Here is a 12,173-nt window from a genome sequence, read left to right on the forward strand (position 1 = left end):
GTAAAATGAGACTTTTCCCTAGTCTCTCTTTCTATTTACTTAGATATAGGAGTGGTAACTTCTAAAAATACAGCCTTATGGATAGACATATCTTCTCCATACTTTAATCACAAGCTTTAATTGACCAAGTAGACCCCAGCATCCCACCTTCTCCCTGCACAACTCTATTTCCTAAATTTAGGATTACAACCTCACATTCTTATCACATGCTTGTCATTGTTTAACCACAGCAACTAACCACCACACAGCTTCTTACTTACTCCCCCCTGGTGGAATAGGAGAGACAATCAGAAGGGTAAGAGTGAGAAAAGACGTGTTGAGATTAAGACAGTTTAATAGGTAAAGCAAAAGCCACACATGCAAGCAAAGCAAAACAAGGAATTCATTCACCACTTCCCATGGGCAGGCAGGTGTTCAGCCATCCCCAGGAAAGCAGGGCTCCGGCACACGTAATGGTTACCTGAGAAGACAAACATCATCACTTCCAACATCCCCCGCTTCCTCCTCCTTCCCCCAGCTTTATATGCTGATCATGACATCATATGTTATGGAATATCCCTTTGGTCAGTTGGGGTCACCTGTCCCAGCTGTGTCTCCTTCCAAATCCTTGTGCACACCCAGCCTACTCACTGGTGGGGAGAGAGGGGTGAGAAGCAGAAAAGACCCTGACTCTGTGTAAGCACTGCTCAGCAGTAACAAAAACATCCCTGTGTTTTCAACCATTTCCAGCACAAATCCAAAAGATAGCACCATACTAGCCACTATGAAGAAAATTACCTCTACCCCAGCCAAAGCACACACGCTCCAAATACATAGCCAACAACACGGTACCACAAGGGAACAGAAATGCCCTTGGAGTGCAGCAGGTCAGAGGGAAGATGAAGGGGGCTGTGCTGTGAAGGGGAACATCAATGTTTGCCTATGTGGTGAGAAATGGAGGGCCTGGTGTTTTAGGAAAGCATACAGGGAGGCAAAGGTGGTAGTAAACGTAAAGCAAAGATACAAAATGGTTATCTCAAGATACCCCTTTTCTTTTAATCAAAGCATAACCTATGCATGTAGTCTTACACGCTGTCTTTGTAAATATTTACCATAACTCTAACTTTCCTCCTTACCTGTTTGCTTGTCTAATATAGGCTTCATAGAAACAATAGTTTGACTGAACCAAACAAAATCATCAGAGATGAGCTTAGTGTCTCACTGGGGGAATGAAAAAAAACCACACCACCACCACCACGTACCCCACCACTTTACATAAGCAGTTTAAATTCATTAAATGCAAGGGGGGGGGGGGGGGGGGGATGTTTGATGGGTAGAGCTTCTGAGCAATTTAATAACAGGCAGACAAAAGACCAGCAGTGAAAGAGCCTTCACATGACAAATATCAGGTTTCATTGTAGTACAGCAGTAGTTACCATAGCAGCACGTGAGTATCTTTATGCAGTCAAACTACACAGGGTAATGTTCCATAGCTAAGAGGAAAAGTGGGATAGAAAGCTCAGGAGAAGGTTCACACACTAAAGGCAGCAGCCATCCACAACCCACTGCACTGGGGAGCAGTCTACTGCTAGCATAGCCACACTTTTTGCCACTTCACGCTGCCTAACTGTACTGAAAGCTCTCACAGATCTCAGGTGACTTGAGTGCAGCAGGTCACCATTCCTACTATAGAGCCACAGAAAAAAGTTGAAATCTAACAGTGCAGAATCAATTTGAATAATGAAATCTTCATTTTCTGTTCATATTTTATTCAAAGTATTCATAAAGGAGGGAGGAAAAGCTGAATTATAAATAAGACAGAACTTCACTGAGAGACTGTGCTGACTTTGTAGTTGAATTTGTCTCTTCATATTGTTTTGAGAGGCAGGAACAAATCTATGCAGATTGCCTGCACCCTCTTGAGTAATAAATACCAAATACAATATCTAAATGCTTATCTTAGAAGAAGCTCCAGTTCAGCTAAAAAGAATTTCCCAATGTTTACATATAATTTTCAAACTAAAATCCTAAGCCAATATGTTAGTGCAAACAGCACTATGTTTTTTTGAATGGCATTTGGGGATGGGAATCGAAGAACATATCAGAGAAAAAGATCTGAAATAAAAAGTCAGTTACTATAGAACTGCTTCAAGAAAAACACTTAGAGGTTATTCCAATTGTTTCTGCTTAATCTACCTGATTCTCTTTTGGGGAGTTTAGCTAGTGCTTTTGAACGCTGCATAGAGGAAAAGCTTGTACATAGCAACTGGAACAAATATTCTTTTACCCTTGATGTAAAAAAAAGTATTCAGTATTCTTCATTTTCTGTAAAATACTATACCAAGATTCCCCTAAGAAGGATTTTTTTAAACTATAAAGCTGAAAGAATTAAAGTGAATTATATATCTATAGTGATGTTTGAATTTTAATCATGTGCCAAAAAATATACATAGCAATATTTGTAGCCTTTGATGGCAGCAGATGTTGCACAGTAAGTTACAGTCTTTCAAAATTGCTGTTCTAAGGGTTGATGACATGTCTTCAGAAGTGACATTTTTAAAGTCTATGGAATTTTCTCTAAGGGTGAATCTAAAAGAGTACGAGAAATTTTTTTTTAAATATTGAATGAATTATTAGTGCTATTTTTTATTTTTCAAGGCAGGCTAACAGATTGTTAGTAGAAAGAAGTGATGAAGTTTAATGGGGTAATTGATCAGAACTGATGATTCTTTTTTAAAGTTAAAGCAGATAAACTTCTTTGCCAAGCCACAGATAGGCTACGGTTTCTGTATGAATTCTATCTATATTATCCTCATATTTTCCTCTTTCATTTTTTAGATTTGATGTGCCCAGACCAAATTCAGTCACAGAGGCTGTCAGCTGTTGCAGTCTTTTCTTTAAACTTTGGCACAGAAAATAATTCACACAGTTATTCACATTAATTTCTTGACAAATATTTACCAATTAGAATTTAGTCCACAGCAGTACTAACACAACCTAAGACAAGATTCTTAAAAACAGAAAGACCATATTTGGATCAGGATGCATTCTATTAAAAGAAAACAGATAATAAAAGATCCTAAATAATTTTTTTTAACAATATTGAAAATAAATCTCTAGTTACTGCGTTACATAGACTGGCTTCAAGTATTTACTAATTTAAACAATAGTCAAACTAACCACATTGTTAATTTAGGGTTTCAAATCAACACCTTCCCCAGAAGAAATGCTAAAAATAAATAAAATAAATCAAACCAAACACAAACAGAAAACACATTTGGTCTTAATATGACATAGCAACTGTGATTGGTTTTACAATTACTCTTCATGGTGTTACAGGATCCCATATGATCTGTTGATGACTTTAAGAAATAAAAATAAATCTATTTGTCCTAAACAGGATTCTAATATTTCAATGTAATTCAGGTATTTCACCAGTTGTGTTGTGAACAGTTTCCACACTGAACACCCAAATAGTCTGTGGATGTTCTTAATTGCCCACTTTCAAGGTATAAATGCTCTATACTGTCCCACCATTTCCATACATTGATCCTTTCCTCCTTCTCCACAACCTCCACCAATTTATTTTCTTCCTTTCGATTCATTTCCAGCCGAGTGTGGGATCTTTGTACTCTTCTACTGAATTGTAAATGTTTCAGGATGAGTAGCCTACTACAATTGGACTTGGTTTAGGTATGGAAACCAGGCTAGTCAGAGGAGTTAACAGCCAGTGGAAATACCAGATGTGGCAGTTCCTAAAAACAGCATTGTTTCCATTACTTGTTGAAAGGATGAGACATCTTACACTAGCCTGCCTGATTAACAGCCCGTAGTCCTATCATCATTACACATCTTCCCCACGCTGCTTTGAAGTGATTAGGTAACTTTTTGAAGGACAGGGATTTAGGGTTCTTTTTATGTTTATTATTTATTTATTGTTTATTATTTAACAAATACTTGCCTAAAGAATTGGGAGAGTTGTCAGACAACTTGTCTTTGAGCAGGTTGACTTGCAGCACCTGCTTACCAAACCTAAATCTCCTGTTGTTCATAAAGACTGGCCTAGCAGCTAAGACCATGACAGGGGCAAATTTCAGTGCTCCTGTTGAACTGGTGTCATGCTCAGCCAAAACTCAGGGTTAGAGGGACAGAAACAGGGAGCATGAAAACGTCAATAACCTTTGTGACTATGTATCCTCCAAGTCAGAATGATGACGGCAGAGAGAGAAGCCTTGGGGTCCAGCCCTTGTTCCAGGCTGGCATCTGTGCTTTTCAGAGACAGAAAGACTATTTTTAAGGAGGCAACTATTCAAACTGTTGAGAAGGCAGATGTAAGGTCCTCTGTTTTCTCTTCTCAGGTCTTCAGCCCATTCCCATCAAGTATGCTATGCATAGAAACATAACAAAGAAATTTGATCAGTACATAAGGCTTGAGCATAGAAAGGATGGTACAAAAGCAAAGCTCTCCAGGTATGATTCTGTGATTCCTGGGTATAAGAATTATAAATAAATTGGGCAAACATGCCCATGCCCATGCTATTGTTGCTGTTGCTGATGTGCTAGAAATTTCTAGCATTGCTCTCTGTCTAGAGAGGATTAGGGGAAAAAAGGTTCAGAAGGAAGTGGTGAACAGTTTGACACATGGGGCTTAAGGCTTTATGCAAGGCATTAATTATTTCCACATAACTTCTTTTTCTGATGTAAGTATAAACCAATCCCTTATGTCTCTGTTCACAAATTTATGTGAAAGAATGGCGAGTATGTAATTTTATGTTGTTTGACCTATTTAGAAATATTTGTAAAAGCAGGGGTTTATTTCTGCTTGAGTAATAGCTCTAAATCTAGTTCAGCATGTGCACGGACAATATCTCAACCAAAAATATTCCAATATAGCAACCTATACAACTGGCATATTCTATAGGATATGGTTGGCATGGGATATGCCTACGGCATTTGCCAATCATCATTAAAAATATCTTAAACCCCATGTTTATTCTTTCCATGTTGAAGGCTAGGAGAACATTTCCAACATATGGAACAGCAAGAATGATTAGTTAGTAAACATGAGAGATAACGAATAAAAACTTTGTGATTTAAAGCCATTTTTGACTTAGGATAATGATGTAAAAAGATTTCATTGTTTTCTGTTTTCTTTCCTGTCTTATTTCTCACTACAATATTTGCTGGTAAAAAGAATGTAGTATTAAGGTACAACTGGAGCACATAAGAGCATTCTTGCACATTACAACATATAAAATTTGTATGCAGTCAATGTAAACTGTCTGATCTGAATGAAAAAGTTGCATTACTAAGTTATTGGCGGAAAGTTTCACTGCCGTTAGTGAACCTATATTTAAACCTGAATATTAATCTTGGTGCTTTCTCTTTAAATCAGTTTGTGGGATAAAGGCCATAAAGTTTTCTATTTATTTGGTGATATTTCTGGTTGGGTTTTTTTGACAAGTACTGAAGAAGACCTACAAAAGGGATAAAAAAGGCAAGAGAATCATGGTTGTTTCTGTTCTATTGTTTTCCATAACTAAGAAACCTTGCATTTTTCCTTGAAGTTTTTTTTTACCAATTACAAGAGGTTTCCCCCCTATATTATATGTGGTAGATTATAGGCAGAGTGGATGTTGTAGCCGAGTTTGAAAACCATGAAAACAGAAGTATATAATGAAAATGCTGAAAGCCTTTTGCCTACAGAGGTGTAACAGTGCAGTTGTAATTATGATTATGGTTTTCTGCAAAACTACCTTTATATTAGCCTAAATTAAATAAGAAGTATAAAGACTCTTTATTACTCTAGTGATGGATTTTATGTATGATCATGTACTTGCAACACACCAAAACCACAAAAAAACCCAGACTGTTCATCTTTTTTTTGGACAGTTACCAGTTTCATTTAGTAGTTGTAACTATCTTGTTTCTAAGAGTTATGTGGACATTTGCTTTTTCCAGTTACATGTGGGAACAATATTTTTCCTAAATGCCTATTCTAACTACCCCATTTGAGAGGAAAACTTAGAAGACTGTCTATCAGAGGGCTCTAGTTAACATTTACTATCATAGCTCATGCATCAGGTATAACTTATGGAGGTAGTCAGAACAGACAATGGTGAACATTGTTACCACTAATTAAAACAACAACGAAAAGCTCTAGTTATAATTGCAACATTTGTCCAGGGAATTATATTGTGGATTGAACTGAGATGAAATGGGTGTACATGACATTTTGGAGTACATTTTCATTTCAGTGACAATCTTTTTCACTGGACACCTGATTAGTATGTATTTTTCTATACACAAAATAATGTGGAGGCAGTATATATAAATGCTTTCCTACATTGCTGTTTTTGTTTAAAAGCTTGTTCTATCCTCTAGAGATTCTTCATTTGAAAAAACCAAAAATAATTGTCCTTGTAGCTCATGGACTGGATTCTCTGAAAGACACATGTGCTATTTTTCTAAGAATCAATAGAATAGCTCAATTATATATCTTTCAACTGTACTAAATTACAATAAAAAAATACTTGCATGATATGCCAGGTTATGATTTGCAAAGAATAAAAGATGACTTGGTATGCAAATGCCTTGATTCTTGAGGGAAGCAACCAATAAAAGATAGGAAAGAAACTCCAGCCTTGAGATTCTGATCCCATGAACTAGCAGAGGTAAGACTCTATCTTACTCGCTAACTTTTTCACTTACCTAGTGTTTTAACTGAAATGTTAAAGTGTGTAAAATTCTTTATAGTACTTTGCTTTTTCAACTACTGCAATTTCTAATGATGCGTTTTCCCAACCTGTTAAGGGATGTTACTATGTTCTTCCATTTTATCAGAATTATAAGTTCATGTGCAATCAATGGCATTTAATAATAGCATATCATTTGAACTTCTGAACTTCTCTAATGTGGTCCTCAAACACAAGAATGAGAATACAGTTAAGGATACACTTGTGACACATTATTGTGTAGAGTATCTGTGTTCACCAACGAGACACACAATGAAAGGGTTTTTAAACTTGTATATTGAAATGCTTATTCTCATACCAAGCACAGCAGCTCTTAAAAGTTAAGTGCCAGACTTCAGGTATGATTCTTCACAATGCTGAAGCTGCTTCAGTGCTCTAAACAACAAATGGAGTGTGTTAAGTATACAATGCTTTTACAGTATCTCGCAAAGTACATGAGGAAAAGGTGAATGGCACTGAACCTCCTTAAGGTAAGGCAGACCTTGAATAAACACTTCCATCTGTATTGTCTTTATTCCCAGGTCTCATGGTGCAAACTGAAGTAGGTACATACTGCCAAAGGTAAGCCTGTACCAGATCACACTGGCCCCATTCATAATGCATGACAGGTGGAATAGTTCTCCCATGGGCTTTGTATCTATGTAGTCTGGGGCTTTTCTAGCATACACCATGTTCACCAGGTCAACCTCAGCCTTGACTTTCAGCTGTCACTGATTTAAGGTTTGATCCAGTGGAGCCTGAATATGGGAATTTGGCTTAATTTTGCTAGGAAAGTTGGTATGAAGGAATAAGTACGTGAGCTAAAACCACATAAGATAAAAAAGACAGGGCACAAAGTGTAATTTTTGAGATGGTGGTAAAACAGGAAGCAAGAGGAAAAATACTGACAAGAGAAGGTATAAAAAAATCTAAGCTGAAAAAACCCAGAGGTCACTAAGATGCAAATAAAACCAACATTTCCCCATCTGACTTTCAATTGCTTGAGTAGCTCATTGAGTGTTTTAGTAATGATTAGTCTTCAGTATCTACTATGTGAACCTGTCAATAAATATCTTTCTTTCAGAGTTGCTCTATAAACAGTAAGGGACACTGGAACATAAGCGACCTAGCGAAGAGTTACATGACAGTCTGCCTAATGTGATCCCTGTTAGCACTGAGGTTAACATGCTCAATACATGCTGGAAAATTCTGTCACAAAAAAATGTGCAACCTATTATTCATACTGCCACTTCCAGTGCTTCTGTGTCTACTGCCGCTTCTGTTGCTCTTCTTGTGCATGGGAAACCATGATAGCACCTGAAGCCTATTACTGTGTTATCATTATCCTTTCAGATGAGTCAGAGAAATTAGCCATCCTGGAGTAGATTCAAATCTTCAGGATGTGGGAGGCATTGGGCAGAGCATTCAAAACTGCCCAGAAGGTGTTCATTACTTTCTTGAGTTTTCCAACACATTACTTTTACAAACCAGCCATTTAAGGACTGGTGTCAACCATGGGCTCTGTCTCAGTAAAATTTCTTGACTGGCTGTGAAAGACAAAGCTTTTCTGCAGATTCTTGAGTGGTCCTCAGCAGCAGTCACAGATTTTGTGTGACCACTCATCACATTTGGATCCTCTATTGGCATGGAGGCACTAAATGAGGCTAGGATTGTCATACATGGACCTGCATGTGGATCTCATGGCTGTGTTGATGGGGAGGGCAGCCACACAACTGCTGCTACTGGGAATGTGAAGGCATGGGATAGGCTGTACTCCTAGAGGGAGTAATATCGTCTTGAAACTGATATTGCTTCTTTTTTTCTGTGTGTATGAGATTGATGGTCTCTGTATAGCTATGTGCATGGTCATGAGGTGATGACTATCAGGGCTATCTTTTGGCCATGAGACACTCACACATGTGTTTCCTGACTTTCAGTCAGGACATTAGTGGACATCAGTGAGCAAATTTTCATAATAGTTTTTGGATTTATGGGGGTTTTGCTGTCAAGGACTAAGCTGTCAACAAATAGAGAATGGACCAAATGCAAACTGTTCTCTCAGCCGTACTGAGATTTCTTCTTAGAAGAAACTGTTTGCTTTGCTCCAGAAGGAAACCCATTGACAAACACATTCATAACCTGCTGTAAAACAGTAAGCAAACAAACAGGACAGTGCCCATTTTTATTGCCCTTTTGGCACAGTACACGGCCAATTTTTGTTCCACTTTTGTTTAAGTGCTCTAACCACTATGTTACTTCCTAAGTAGTGGGTTGCATAAGCAGAAATTCTCTTCCTGCATTTTTCAGTGAAGGGCATAATGATTTCTGTATTTAGTGGTGAACTTTTGCTCTTAGCTAAATGACCAGATAGGGCCTTTTAGAGGACTTCAATGCAAGGAATAGTTTGTGAATCCTAAATCACCATCAGCAAGAGACTGGAGAAGCTCTCATAGCTGTCTCATAGACACTTCAGAAAATAATTGATCAATAACTAAACTATTATGACAAAAACCCCTGAACTTCACCAGTACTTAGTTCTTATGATTAGTTCTTCTAACTGTCTGACAGCACAGTTCCATTGGCTCAACTAATCATCTTTTACAGTATGTTCAAAAATTCCTGGTTTTATCATGTGCCTTTTACTTTGGTGTTATCTCTACCACTATGGAGCTTATTATGATAGCACCTGTGCTGCAGTGTCAGGGTTAGGAACATGTAACACAAAGTATTTTGCTCCTGGGAGTTTTTATAGGAACACTCTAGGGAAGTTGTAACAAAATTATGGTTAAAACAGGCAAAAGTCGGAAGAACTGTTGCCTGAAAACATTGATTGGGTACTGTATAAGTCTGTAATTCCTAATCGTGTTAGAGTACATATATAAGTACTCTCAAATACTCTCAACTGTTGCACAATCTATTTGTTATACTTTTATAGTGGTCATAGCAAAAGTGAATGTTAAGAAAGCACGAGAAAATGAAAAATAGTGTGGCTTTAGCAAATTAGTTGCCTACATGCTAGCTATGTGGAAAGAAAGCAGTGGCTAAACAAGAATTACTAATGAAGCACAGGAGATTGACTGTAAAGTTAAGTCCAGTCTTACTCTGTTGAGATTAATAGTAAGAATTCCTATTGTTCTCAATGGGAGCAAAATTTACCCTACAGGTTATATGACATTCATTAAAATATTAATAAGTTGTAATATAAGGTTTAATAGAAATATCTGTCATATTTCATTAGTGTGTCAAGGTAACAACTAATAGACTACAGATATCATGAGTTTGAGAGCAGCTCTTCCATTCTGTTTCACATTTCTCTTCCTGACCCCTTTACATTTTCTGGGTCATGTAGAACAATCACACCATTTAATTTGCCCCCCCTGTCAAAAAACTCTGGAAATACAACTGAATGGAGGAAGCAAAAAGACATATTCCACCTTTTCTGGGACTGAAACAAGGAAATGTCACTGGTTTAGAAATCCTTATGCAGAAGTCTGTGCCAGAGGCAAGAGTTTTACCATCCCTAATGATTGCATCAAGTTGCACATAACCAGCAGCACTCAGTACAGCACTGTGACCTGCAGGAAACCATTCCATTTGTAAAAGGTCAAACATTCTTTGCCTTAAGCTTTTGAAATGAAGCAGAGAAAACAATTTCAAGGCTATTTACTACCCAGTTCTCCGACAGCTTTTGTCCTAGATTCCTGTGAGAGATATTTGCTTTTATAGTCACAATCCTTTAAGTAAATATGATGCTTGTGGCTACAAAAAAGCACATTTGACTGTTTTCTTTGAGTCATAAAGCTTTTATCTTGTTTCTAAAATCATAAAGTGTGCCTGGCAATGTGTTTTTTTTCAAAGTTAATGACTGATGTCCTTTCTATATATTTTAGGTAATCAGATAAGAATACAGATGATCACAGAATAACATTAGTAAAGTATAAAAAGATTTATAGTATTTTTGCTGCTGATGTAAGTATGACCCCTCTCAAAACAAGAAAAAAAATATTTCCAAGTTCCAGTTTTATGTTGCATTTCTAATTCTTTTATATGTTGCTGACTTTGGGGGAATATTTGAAAATGAGATATAAACTCCCTTCAGTATTGTTTAAACACAAAGCTACGTACATGACCAATATAATTTTAAAATAGGCAGTTGAGCCCAGAAATAATTTTAATTTATCTGGGAAAATAAGAATACAAAATCTACTAAGAAAACCCCAAGCCCCTAAATGAAAATAAGCAATATCTTATTCACATTCCTGTGAATGATTTTATGAGACACAATGTGTTTCAGACTGTATTTTCAATCCTTCCACCACCCCTGGTGAACCTAAACACTAGTGAGCCTTCTCAGTGTATGAGAAAACCATGGCACAACTCTTAGCCTCTGCCAACAGCACAGGGAGGCATGAAATGACAAGAAGAGCGTATGTGATTAGAACAGTGTATTATTAGCAAGAAATACAGGCACAGTTTGCACTGATGTGACCCACAGTATGCCTTATTCCAGAAGTATCAGTTGTTTGCATAGGCATCCTGATTCTCCAATTAAAACTGGAAAAAATGCTACAGTGTCCGGAAACATTTTGCTTTCCAGCATTTCCCTTTTTCCTGCTGCTCTCTTTTGAATCATCCCGAAAGCACCATGAGGCTTATGACTCCATAAATCTGTAAGAAAGACTTACACTGAAATAATGGTCATCTGCTTCTAAATTAGAACTGTATCATAATGCTAGGGGCTGTCTGTTACTGCCTATAAGTAAAACATTAAAAGGAGAAAAAAATCCTTCTGCAACATGATGTATATGATGCGATTATGATGTTAGTAAAGGACTTCATTGTAACAATGAGAGAAAAACAACAAATAAAGAAGTTGAATTAAGCTGTTTATTTGTGTGTGGTTTGCAGCTACATTCATGATACTTAAGAATGTTACTGAAATTAAAATCAACAACTGTTCCTAACAATTAGTGCAAAAGAATTATCTAGTTTATTGATGAGATACCCTGTGGCTAGGGGTACAAATCAGGAATGAAACAGAATGAATGAATACATCTTCAGGTGTATCCTTAAAAAAGCTATAACTTGGGAAGAACTATAGGAAAGTAGATTTCAGGGAAATCACGAATAATTACTCCCCCGCTCTGGTGCTTTGATGCAATGATGATGTATAATAATGTTTTACATTGAATGTACACTACAGTTTTGATACATATCTGATCTTCTTGGTATCTTGGTATTCATCTGTGTAATTTTTCAATTTCTTCATGCCAGCATTTTCTAATAAAAATCTGTTACATTTATTAATTTACAATAATTTCTGTTCAAAAAGGTATTCAGAGCTTTAAAGGTCATCTAGACTGTGGTTTGGCTCCCTATCCAAGATAGTCACAAACAGTGCACTGTTTTTTTTGAATCATTACAACATGTGCATATGGGTTTTCTCAACTGGATTATAAA

The sequence above is a fragment of the Falco cherrug genome, chromosome 6, assembly GCF_023634085.1.
Source record: "Falco cherrug isolate bFalChe1 chromosome 6, bFalChe1.pri, whole genome shotgun sequence".
Lineage (NCBI taxonomy): Eukaryota > Metazoa > Chordata > Aves > Falconiformes > Falconidae > Falco > Falco cherrug.